Source organism: Eleutherodactylus coqui, chromosome 13 (genome assembly GCF_035609145.1).
Source record: "Eleutherodactylus coqui strain aEleCoq1 chromosome 13, aEleCoq1.hap1, whole genome shotgun sequence".
NCBI lineage: Eukaryota > Metazoa > Chordata > Amphibia > Anura > Eleutherodactylidae > Eleutherodactylus > Eleutherodactylus coqui.
Window position 1 is genome coordinate 124,634,267 of NC_089849.1, and position 12,258 is coordinate 124,646,524.

The 12,258-nt window shown below is 55.4% G+C and overlaps 1 protein-coding gene across 2 annotated transcripts in view; it reads left to right on the forward strand.

Annotated features, from left to right (window-relative positions):
- Positions 1–5,142: 5,142 nt before the first annotated feature.
- Positions 5,143–12,258, forward strand: part of ADAT3 (adenosine deaminase tRNA specific 3) — a 40,219-nt gene continuing 33,103 nt past the window's right edge. The window contains exon 1 of one of the 2 annotated variants that reach the window (XM_066586484.1): positions 5,143–5,173. The gene's annotated coding sequence lies outside the window, so the exon portion shown is untranslated. The remainder of the gene's footprint in view (positions 5,174–12,258) is intronic. The other variant, XM_066586485.1, reaches the window with a different exon arrangement.

Consider the following 12,258-nt stretch of genomic DNA (forward strand, 5'->3'; position numbering starts at 1 on the left):
CCGCCCCACAAGGTGCCTACAGCATAATATGGAGCCATGAGGATGCCGGTACAGACCCCGCATGCACCTTGCTGTATAAAGGGGCCTTACCCTTGAAAAAAATATGGATTTTAAGCCATTGGTAGCTCCATTTAATTTATACATCCCAACATTTTGCATGTGTTTGGTTTCACGGTGAGGAAAGTGTCTGAAATGTATGTATGAAAATGATTTCAATTTTATACGATTAGCTAAATAAAATCTACCTTGGATCTGGGCAGCGGTGGTGACAAGTAAAACGGGACGTCTGGAAATAGGTGGATGAACATTTGTTTATGCACCATAGAAGTGAGAAGAAGTCTATGAAGGTTTTCTTCTGAATCGACATTACCAAAATTAAGCCAATTAGCATGGTTACTGCTGATCAGCTGCTAGTGGCATCATTAGTAAGGCTGAAGCTTAAAAGCCATAATCACGCTTTTAGGGCTTATTTAGACAGGTGTATATCGGTCGGGTTTTCACGGCCGGCCAATATACGCTTCCATCTAAGCAGTCCCCGTCCCCCCCCCCCCTTCACCATCCAATCGCTCAGTGATGATGGGTTGCTGGGGCAACTGGCCAACTGATAGTGGGCTCTGGGTCTGCCATGACTTGTACTGGCAAAGATAGGAAATTACACAATACACAATCAGCAGGTATCTTGAGCAGCAGACCCCACTGATGAGGTACTGATGGCAGAGAAAAGTGAAATGCAGAGTAATAAAGTAAACTCTACATTAAATGCCACTAGTCTAAAGGCCGGACAGTAAAAGATGGGCACATTTAGACACAACGATTATCACTCAAAAGAAGGCTTTTGAGTGAATTTTGAGCGATAATAGTTGTGTCTAAATGGGCCTTAACCCAGGAAGAAATGGGTCTGGTAGATGGAAAAGTGTTTAAATTACGAAATACGGTAGGTCTCCCTAAAAAGATGTGTTTTTAAGGTTTACTTAAAGCTGTGAGCGTTGGGAATTACCGATTGCCTGGAGTAACACACTATAGAGAACTGGTGACGCTCGGGAGAAATCTAGGAGGTGGGAGATTCAGAATATAGAGGAATTTAGTCTAAAGTCATTAGCAGATGGTAGAGCACGGCAGTGGACAGAAGTGAGGGAGGAGATATAAGGCATAAGACAGAGTTGAGGGAGGACACATAGGGCATGATACAGATGAGGAAGGAGATATAGGGCATGATACAGATGTGGGAGGAGATATAACGCATGAGACAGAGATGAGGGAGGAGATATAGGGCATCGAACAGAAATAAGGGAGGAGATATAGGGCATTTGACAGAGATGAGGGAGGAGATATAGGGCATGAGACAGATGAAGGAGGAGATATAGAGCATCAGACAGATGAGGGAGGAGTTATAGGGCCTGAGACAGAGATAAGGGAGGAGATATAGGGCGCCAGACAGAGATGAGGGAGGAGATACAGGGCGTCAGACAGAGATGAGGGAGGAGATACAGGGCATAAGACAGAGATGAGGGAGGAGATACAGGGCATGAGACAGAGATGAGGGAGGAGATACAGGGCATGAGACAGAGATGAGGGAGGAGATACAGGGCATGAGACAGAGATGAGGGATGAGACACAGGGCATGAGACAGAGATGAGGGATGAGACACAGGGCATGAGACAGAGATGAGGGAGGAGATACAGGGCATGAGACAGAGATGAGGAATGAGATACAGGGCATGAGACAGAGATGAGGGATGAGATACAGGGCATGAGACAGAGATGAGGGATGAGACACAGGGCATGAGACAGAGATGAAGGATGAGACACGGCATGAGACAGAGATGAGGGATGAGACACAGGGCATGAGACAGAGATGAGGGATGAGACACAGGGCATGAGACAGAGATGAGGGATGAGACACAGGGCATGAGACAGAGATGAGGGAGGAGACACAGGGCATGAGACAGAGATGAGGGAGGAGACACAGGGCATGAGACAGAGATGAGGGAGGAGATACAGGGCATGAGACAAAGATGAGGGAGGAGATATAGGGCATGAGACAGAGATGAGGGAAGGAATATAGGGCATGAGACAGAGATGAGGGTGGAGATATAGGGCATGAGATAGAGATGAGGCTGTAGATATAAGGCGTCAGACAGAGATGAGGGAGGAGATATAGGGCGGCCAACAGAGATGAGGGAGGAGACATGGGGCATGATACAGATGAGGGAGGAGACATGGGGCTTGATACAGATGAGGGAAGAGTTATACGGCCTAAGACAAAGATGAGGGTGGAGCTATAGGGCATGAGACAAATGAGGGAGGAGATATAGGGCTTCAGACAAAGATGAGGGAAGAGATATAGGGCATGAGAGAGAGATGAAGGAGGAGATATGGGTGGGCAGACAGGGATGAGGAATGAGATATAGGGCGTCAGACAGAGATGAGAGAGGAGATAGGGTGTCAGACAGAGATGAGGGAGGAGATATAGGGCGGCAGACAAAGATGAGGGAGGAGATATAGGGCGTCAGACAGAGATGAGAGAGGAGATATAGGGCGGCAGACAGAGATGAGAGAGGAGATCTAGGGCGGCAGACAGAGATGAGGGAGGAGATATAGGGCGGCAGATAGAGATGAGGGAGGAGATATAGGGCGGCAGACAGAGATCAGGGAGGAGATATAGGGCGACAGAGATGAGGGAGGAGATATAGGCGGCAGACAGAGATGAGGGAGGAGATATAGGGCGGCAGAGATGAGGGAGGAGATATAGGGCGGCAGACAGAGATGAGGGAGGAGATATAGGGCGGCAGACAGAGATCAGGGAGGAGATATAGGGCGACAGAGATGAGGGAGGAGATATAGGCGGCAGACAGAGATGAGGGAGGAGATATAGGGCGGCAGAGATGAGGGAGGAGATATAGGGCGGCAGACAGAGATGAGGGAAGCCACAGACACAGTTTACAGAAATGAATGTGTTTTTAGACGGAATGATTATTGTTCACACACGCACTAGTGACTGATATCGTTTGGTTTAAACGCAGCCAATGACTGAACAACAAAGGATAATTGTTCACCTTTTGCTTATCCATTTATTACAGGCATAAAAGCCCTCGCTGGTTCGTTCATTTCTCGTTTGGTGTAAGTGGCGCTCGTTCCGTCCGTCCTCACTTATACAGCCGATGTGAGCAACTGGAGCCATCGCTGTATCTACGGTATAAACAGGCTGCCGAGCGATCTAGCGCCAATGTCCCCATGGTCAAACTATGAATCGGCTTGTCTCCAAGGACCCATCATTATTCGTCATCTACAGGACAAGCCGTAAGAAGATCTCCGAAATCTGGACGGTCTGGAACATTCCTGCAATGAATCTGCAGCATTTTTGAAATGTAAACCTGCAGTCGTTATGCCTCTGCTGCGGCCGCGGGCCAGCCCCACACAGGCGCAAGCTGTTGTATATGGGCATTTGCGCAATGGGTGTCGTGTTTTTGCGTGCATTTTACTGTATTTTTTGTCTGCGCATGCCCTTAATAAAAAAACGTGTTCATGCTATTGATTTCAATGGGCATTTAAGATTAGTTAGATGTGCTATTTTTGCGCGCAACACGCATGAAAATAGAACACGCAGATTTTTTCGTGTGAACTCGGCCCGTGACATCAGTGGGTTCTCTTCACAGTGTAAGGCGCTCACAGATCTTCCACACGTGATACGCAGCACAAATGTGTTTGTGCGACTAAGCCCACATGCCGCGGATTTCACTGGATGGGTTTCTTCTAATGAACACATTTGCGCGGTGTACGACACATGCAACACTTGCTTTACACGGGTTTGTCCTCCCGGCTGCTTTTGTGTGCGCATTTTGATCATGCAAAAAAAAAAAAAGCAGCATGTTCTGTTTTTGCGCGTATTATGCACCAATAAGCCCATATTAAACTTAATTCTACATTAAAATCAAACGCAGCGCCTGTTGCGCAAAAGTGCACGTAAATATACTAACACCCCAGAGGCGTAACGTGAAGCTCCTGGGCCCCAACGCAAAACCTGTAACGGGGCCCCCAGCTGCAATGCTTTATTCATAGTACTAGGCTCCCTATATGGAGAGGAGAGGCCTTATGGGCCCCCTAAAGCTCCGGGGCCCGGATGCAGCCGCATCCCCTGTAGTTACGCCAGTGTAACGCCCGTGTGAAGCTGGGCACAATCCCCAACAGATCCGTGTTTATCGCCCCTCCATCCACGGCATTGAGGTGCAGGTTTAGCTGATGCCAATTTAAGGTACATTTTCTGCAGGTTTTCTGCCGCGGGCTGTGATGGCGCCTCTGTTGTCACGCCCAGAAAGTGGCGCCCACTAGCTGCGTTATTCTTCTCCCATTGCTCACAAGTTGGCAGGCCGATCGTGCGGACAGAAGGTGGAGGCTGTGCCCACCGCCAGTCTGCAGCTGGTATATACTGCGGTATACCGGAGCCGCAGCGGCCAAACCGCGCACATTCCGAAAATAAAAAATGGTTATAAAAATGTTTTCTAGGTTAAAATAAATAAAACTTTGTGGCGGTGCCCGTTAACCCCTCGGTGGTTGTCTTTCGTTCTCCCGTGCAGGGGATGGTTTTGCTGGGCAGGTTGGGTTTGCTGTGCCAATTTGGCGCGATATGACGGACGTGAAGACTTCATTCCGCAGGTTCGTAGTCACATCCACACCTTAGCCGGTTTTTCCCCATATTTGCCCCTCCTGTATGAGCGCGCTCACTATGATTCGCGTCCGCAGCGCTGCAGGTTTCCCCGACGGCTGGCAGTGTTCCTGCGGCTGCTTGGTCTTCGGTCCGTTACTGCTACTATAAGTGGGGGTCATCCACTCGCGGTCTGCAGGTCACGGCAGTCACTGTTTGGCTCCGCGTTTTATGGTCCATTTGAAGAATCAATAACATGTAGCAAATACTGTGCTGTAAGTTCTCCCCTGAACCCCTCAGCAACAGGGGCCACAGGTTGCTAGGGCCAGTGTGGAGGGCCCGCAGTGCCTCCTTGTTCCTCACTGCCGCCCGCCAACAACCTGAATGCCGAAACTTTCTACAAGCGGCGATAACTGTCGGCTGTCTCGGCAGTGCCCTCACTAAGTATGGCTGCCGGAGAGTCGGTCACATGACACCAGCGTGACTGGCTACGTAATCACAGCAGGTCACGTGAGGAGACGCAGCGGCTGAGGTGAGCGGCGCTGCCGCATCGTTCTGCTTCGTGCTTAATTTGCCGGTTTGTTCGCCGGGTGAGGGGGCCGCATGCGCAGTACAGCCTCTGCAGCCCGGTGAGCTGCTGGGTGTAGGTTGTGCGGTGACTCCCCGTCAGGTGCCGTGTGTTAGTGCCGCCGCAGCCCGCCGTCCCATGCAGTGCCGCAGCGCAGTGTCATGGCGTCTGTCCGGCCGGCACTGCGGCGAGGGGAGCAGCCAGGATAGCGGCGGCCGGGGGCTACACGGCGGGGGCCCCATCACCGGCTCCGCCGCAGGAACGGCGTTTGTGAAGACGCTGCGTTTTTCTGCGGCTTCCTGCGTTTTTCCTGCCTATGTTGTGCAGTAAGCAGGCAGGTGCCCTCAGCTGCCCTCCGGGGGGCGCAGTAAGCAGGCAGGTGCCCTCAGCTGCCCTCCGGGGGGCGCAGTAAGCAGGCAGGTGCCCTCAGCTGCCCTCCGGGGGGCGCAGTAAGCAGGCAGGTGCCCTCAGCTGCCCTCCGGGGGGCGCAGTAAGCAGGCAGGTGCCCTCAGCTGCCCTCCGGGGGACGCAGTAAGCAGGCAGGTGCCCTCAGCTGCCCTCCGGGGGGCGCAGTAAGCAGGCAGGTGCCCTCAGCTGCCCTCCGGGGGGCGCAGTAAGCAGGCAGGTGCCCTCAGCTGCCCTCCGGGGGGCGCAGTAAGCAGGCAGGTGCAGGCAGGTGCCCTCAGCTGCCCTCCGGGGGGCGCAGTAAGCAGGCAGGTGCCCTCAGCTGCCCTCCGGGGGGCGCAGTAAGCAGGCAGGTGCCCTCAGCTGCCCTCCGGGGGACGCAGTAAGCAGGCAGGTGCCCTCAGCTGCCCTCCGGGGGGCGCAGTAAGCAGGCAGGTGCCCTCAGCTGCCCTCCGGGGGGCGCAGTAAGCAGGCAGGTGCCCTCAGCTGCCCTCCGGGGGGCGCAGTAAGCAGGCAGGTGCCCTCAGCTGCCCTCCGGGGGGCGCAGTAAGCAGGCAGGTGCAGGCAGGTGCCCTCAGCTGCCCTCCGGGGGGCGCAGTAAGCAGGCAGGTGCCCTCAGCTGCCCTCCGGGGGACGCAGTAAGCAGGCAGGTGCCCTCAGCTGCCCTCCGGGGGGCGCAGTAAGCAGGCAGGTGCCCTCAGCTGCCCTCCGGGGGGCGCAGTAAGCAGGCAGGTGCCCTCAGCTGCCCTGTGGGGGGCGCAGTAAGCAGGCAGGTGCCCTCAGCTGCCCTGTGGGGGGCGCAGTAAGCAGGCAGGTGCCCTCAGCTGCCCTGTGGGGGGCGCAGTAAGCAGGCAGGTGCCCTCAGCTGCCCTCCGGGGGGGGTGCAGTAAGCAGGCAGGTGCCCTCCGGGGGGGCGCAGGAAGCAGGCAGGTGCCCTCAGCTGCCCTCCGGGGGGGGGCGCAGGAAGCAGGCAGGTGCCCTCAGCTGCCCTCCGGGGGGGGGGGCGCAGTAAGCAGGCAGGTGCCCTCAGCTGCCCTCCGGGGGGGGGGGGGGCGCAGTAAGCAGGCAGGTGCCCTCAGCTGCCCTCCGGGGGGCGCAGTAAGCAGGCAGGTGCCCTCAGCTGCCCTCCGGGGGGCGCAGTAAGCAGGCAGGTGCAGGCAGGTGCCCTCAGCTGCCCTCCGGGGGGCGCAGTAAGCAGGCAGGTGCCCTCAGCTGCCCTCCGGGGGACGCAGTAAGCAGGCAGGTGCCCTCAGCTGCCCTCCGGGGGGCGCAGTAAGCAGGCAGGTGCCCTCAGCTGCCCTCCGGGGGGCGCAGTAAGCAGGCAGGTGCCCTCAGCTGCCCTCCGGGGGGCGCAGTAAGCAGGCAGGTGCCCTCAGCTGCCCTGTGGGGGGCGCAGTAAGCAGGCAGGTGCCCTCAGCTGCCCTGTGGGGGGCGCAGTAAGCAGGCAGGTGCCCTCAGCTGCCCTCCGGGGGGGGTGCAGTAAGCAGGCAGGTGCCCTCCGGGGGGGCGCAGGAAGCAGGCAGGTGCCCTCAGCTGCCCTCCGGGGGGGGCGCAGGAAGCAGGCAGGTGCCCTCAGCTGCCCTCCGGGGGGGGGCGCAGTAAGCAGGCAGGTGCCCTCAGCTGCCCTCCGGGGGGGGGGGGGGCGCAGTAAGCAGGCAGGTGCCCTCAGCTGCCCTCCGGGGGGGGGGGGCGCAGTAAGCAGGCAGGTGCCCTCAGCTGCCCTCCGGGGGGGGGGGCGCAGTAAGCAGGCAGGTGCCCTCAGCTGCCCTCCGGGGGGGCGGCGCGGTAAGCAGGCAGGTGCCCTCAGCTGCCCTCCGGGGGGGCGGCGCGGTAAGCAGGCAGGTGCCCTCAGCTGCCCTCCGGGGGGGGCGCAGTAAACAGGCAGGTGCCCTCAGCTGCCCTCCGGGGGGGCGCAGGAAGCAGGCAGGTGCCCTCAGCTGCCCTCCGGGGGGGCGCAGGAAGCAGGCAGGTGCCCTCAGCTGCCCTCCGGGGGGGGCGCAGTAAACAGGCAGGTGCCCTCAGCTGCCCTCCGGGGGGGCGCAGGAAGCAGGCAGGTGCCCTCAGCTGCCCTCCGGGGGGGCGCAGGAAGCAGGCAGGTGCCCTCAGCTGCCCTCCGGGGGGGCGCAGGAAGCAGGCAGGTGCCCTCAGCTGCCCTCCGGGGGGCGCAGGAAGCAGGCAGGTGCCCTCAGCTGCCCTCCGGGGGGCGCAGGAAGCAGGCAGGTGCCCTCAGCTGCCCTCAAGGGGGCGCAGGAAGCAGGCAGGTCACCTCACCTGCCCTCCGGGGGGCGCAGTAGGTTGTGTTACACCCGCCGTACAGAGTCCGGCCGCGTTCACCCAGGTGTTAGCAAAGCGTCCCCGTTCCAAATGGCCATGTTTTACCACAATTTCACTCTCGCTGCTGTTTACTGCGATTGGTGCGGCATATTGAACACAACGCCAACCGCAGTACAATGCCGCCGTTGACTTAATAGGGGCCGCGCACACCAGAGCTCGCACGCGGCATCTCTAACCGCGATTTTTGAGCGCTGTCTGCTGTATTTTTCCGCGTTTAGCGCCCCTCATCACAATGGTGGTGTGCGCCAAAACACCCTGTCGGATGCAGGAACTTGCGGCCAAAAACGAATGTAAAATTGTGGCATTTTGCTGACGGTATGTGTGAGAGCGGTCGGGGGCTGGGCGCACGTCGGGGGCTGGACGCACGTCGGGGGCTGTAAGAACGCTGCGGTTTCAGCACAATTAGCCCCAACGCACACGGGCGGATTTCTGCTGCGGAAGCTGGAGCGGGCGTCCGCCTCTGGGCTGCGCAGCAATAACCCTCCGCAGCACGCCAGGATCAAATGACTCCTCATGCACACCAGCAGAAACTAATCGCAGTTTCGGCTCATGGATGAAAAATCGCAACACGCTCCATTTTACTGCGGTTCCCGCATGGACCGCCTCCGCTGAAGTCAATAGAAGCCGTCCGACTCGCGACCCGCGTGCAGTCAACATTGCAGCGCGGCGCGGAATCCGAAGGGAAAGCAGGAGTTTAAAAAAGAACAAAATCTGTACAGCGCATGTGCGGACCATCCGCAATACAGAGAAGCCGGAAGAAGACGGGTACGCTGGGTCATACGGGTACGCTGGGTCATACGGGTACGCTGGGTCATACGGGTACACTGGGTCATACGGGTACGCTGGGTCGCCCGCTGCGGTCACGGATGGAATCCATGTGTGCTGAGTGCATGAGGCCTTATAAACGCAGCCGAGCACGCTGATAATGCCAGGACTGAGAGAGCGCAGTCACCACATTCTACTGCGTCTTCAGTGCTGAAAACGCCTCAATCAATGGACGACGCAGGAAAATAGAAGAGACGGCGCCTAAAAAACGCAGCGTTCTAACGCTCATCGAAGAATCAATGGTAGCGATTGACAGCGTTTAGCTCTGCGCTGGAGCTGCAGCGTTAAACACTGAAGAACACGTGTGTGTGAGAGCGGCCTGAGGGGGATGGACCACTACCACCGCAGCGCCACCTACTGGATGGCAGCATTCCTGCAAATCAATGTCCGACCCTTTATACAGGTCTGTAGAGCAATGACTTGAGAACGGAATACCAAGCCAGGACCCACGCAGACAGCGGGTTCGGGGGGTTCGCCCGTCATCAGGGTGCCCCGCTGTCTGTGTGGGTCCTGGCTTGGTATTCCATTCCCAGTCATTGCTCTACAGACTTGTATGAAGGGTCAGACATTGGTTTGCAGGAATGCTGCCATTCAGTAGGTGGCGCTGCAGAGGTATTGTTCCATCCACTATTTGCATATATTTCCCAGAGGAGCAGGGACGCCTTCGGGCTCCTTCAGACCGCTGATCGCGATATCGCTGTGAGAAAATTGCGGCATAATCGCATCTTTTTTTCCTGCGATTTCTGCTTTTTCTCACTATAATGTCGCTGTGGCGCGATTTTGCCAAGTTTTTTTAGCGCAAAAGTAAATAGGACTTTATAATGTTAAAATCGCATCACACGCAAGTCGTACGTTTGTGATTTGATAACATGGAGGCTCCGTAAGGGAACATGGCAGATAACAATTGTGCATCGCAGAGAGATATGACACACCACGATTTTTTTTCTTTCAACATCGCATGAGTGAAAACATCGCAAACGTGAAGGAAATCACTGAAAATCCTGCATTTTATAATTCTGCGTTTTTTCTCACTCGCATCACGCGAAAATCGTGCGATTTTTCTGGCCAGTGTGAAGACGGCCTCGCTCACCGCCTCGGTGCTCTCCCTATGGAGAGATGATACCCATCCTGACAAGGCAGTTTTTAACACACCCCATCCTTATGATGGGCGACGAGGTGCATTAAAAAGTGCTAAAACACACAAAAATAGAGCAGATAGCGCTCGAAAATCGATGCGTTTCTGACACTGGTCTGCGAGGCCTCATTGAAGTCAGTGGGAGCATATTACAGCGTTCAGCACAGCAAAAGCAGGCTGTGTGCGAGGGTCGTTTACAGCATTTGTAACGCACCCCATGAATTTTAACAGAGGACGCAGGGTGTCAAAAACGTGCTGAATGCCCGAAAATAGAACGAGCTTTTGTTTTAGCGCGTTTCTAAAACGCCCGTCTGAGAAGCCCCATTGAATGAATGGAGTCTTAGTGCAGCGGTCTTAGCGGGCGTTAAAAACACTCCCTGAATGCTGTAAAGACCCGCCCGTCGCCCTGAGGCCGTCCTTCACTTACAGTTTCTCTATCTCACTGCCTTCTCCTTGCTACTTCTAGGGGGCGACTCAGATGAGAGGTATTACGTAATGTACGTTATAGCGGACTGCAGTGGATTGAAATAGATAAACAAGCATTCTGCCATCTTTGGGGGTCTTGTTTCTGCGGCGTGCGCCTCAGCAGTGATGACACCATAACTCTGTTCTGGGGGTCCCTATGAGTACATCACAAAACTTACTTTTTTTTTTTACTGTACTAATAAAAGCGGAGGAGTAGGCATCATCCTCTCCCCAAACTGTACCTTCCAGGTCATTCCCTCAGCTCCCTCGCTTACCTTCCACTCCTTCGAAGTCCACACCCTGCGACTCTTCCGCCCACTGCCTCTGCGTGTCGCAGTTATTTACCGCCCCCCAGGTCCCGCCCACCTGTTTCTAGACCACTTTGCTGCCTGGCTCCCCCACTTCCTATCCTGTGAAATCCCAACCCTCATCCTTGGTGATTTCAACATCCCTACTAATGACTCTAGCTCCTCATCTGCCTCCTGGCTTTTAACACTTACCTCCTCCCTTGGCTTATCGCTAATCTCTGACTCCCCCACTCATAGAGATGGTAACACTCTCGATTTAGTTTTCCTCCGTCTCTGCTCCACTTCTCACTTTACTAACTCCCCACTTCCACTCTCAGATCACAACCTCTTTCTCCATCAGGCACCCTAGCATCTCCCCTGACCCTCCAATCTATCGCACCTCTAGGAACCTCCAGTCCGTCCGCACTAAACAGTTTGCCGAAACTATTCAGTCCTCCCTATCACCTATCTCTCGCCTAACCTGCCCTAACCTGGCAGCCGAATATTACCACACCACCCTCAGCCGTGACCTGTATGAAGAGGCACCGCCCATGACTCGAGCCGTCAAACGCAGACCACGGCAACCTTGGCTCACGTCCCAAACGCGCTTCATCCGGCGGTGCTCTAGGTGCGGCTGTGGAGAAAGTCAAAGCTGCCGGCAGACTTCCTCCACTTCAAATTCATGCTTAAGACTTATAACCTAGCCCTTCACCATGCCAAACACGTTTATTTCACCTCCCTTGTCTCCTCACTATCCCACAAGCCTAAACAACTCTTTGAGACCTTTCACTCCCTCCTCAGCCCCAAAGAACAGGCCCCTGCGACAGACCTGACTGCTGGAGAACTAGCTGCCTGTTGCAAAGAAAAAAATCGACAACATTCGAAAAGAAATCTCTGAAAGCTGCATGGTTAGCCCCGATCCCAGTTTCATCAGCACTGCACCCAGCACCTACTCACTATCTACGCTAGAACCAACGACAGAGGAAGAAGTCTCCAGGCTCCTTTCCGCTGCCCGCCCCACCACCTGTGCTAGTGACCCTCTCCCTTCTCACCTCCTCCGGTCCCTTTCCCCAGCTCTCATTACTCACCTCACCACAATCTGCGACCTCTCCCTAACCTCTGGCACTTTTCCCTCATTTAAACACTCCATCATATCCCCTCTGTTTAAAAAACCAACCCTGGACCCGACTAATGCTGCCAACTACCGACCCGTCTCAAACCTCCCCCTTCATCTCCAAATTACTGAAACGCCTGGTCTACTCCCGCCTTACTCGCTTTCTCTCTGACAACTCGCTCCTCGACCGCCTCCAGTCTGGTTTCCGCTCTCTACACTCGACCGAAAGTGCCCTTACAAAAGTAACAAATGACCTGATGACAACAAAGTCGAGAGGTGATTACTCCCTACTAATCCTCCTTGACCTGTCTGCTGCATTTGACACTGTCGACCATAACCTCCTTCTCACTATGCTCCACTCTATTGGTCTAAAGGACACGGCTCTCTCCTGGTTCTCTTCCTACCTCTCTGACTGCTCTTTCAGTGTTTCCTTTGCTGGTTCTATCTCTTCCCCTTGCTGTCGGGGTACCCCAGGGCTCGGTCC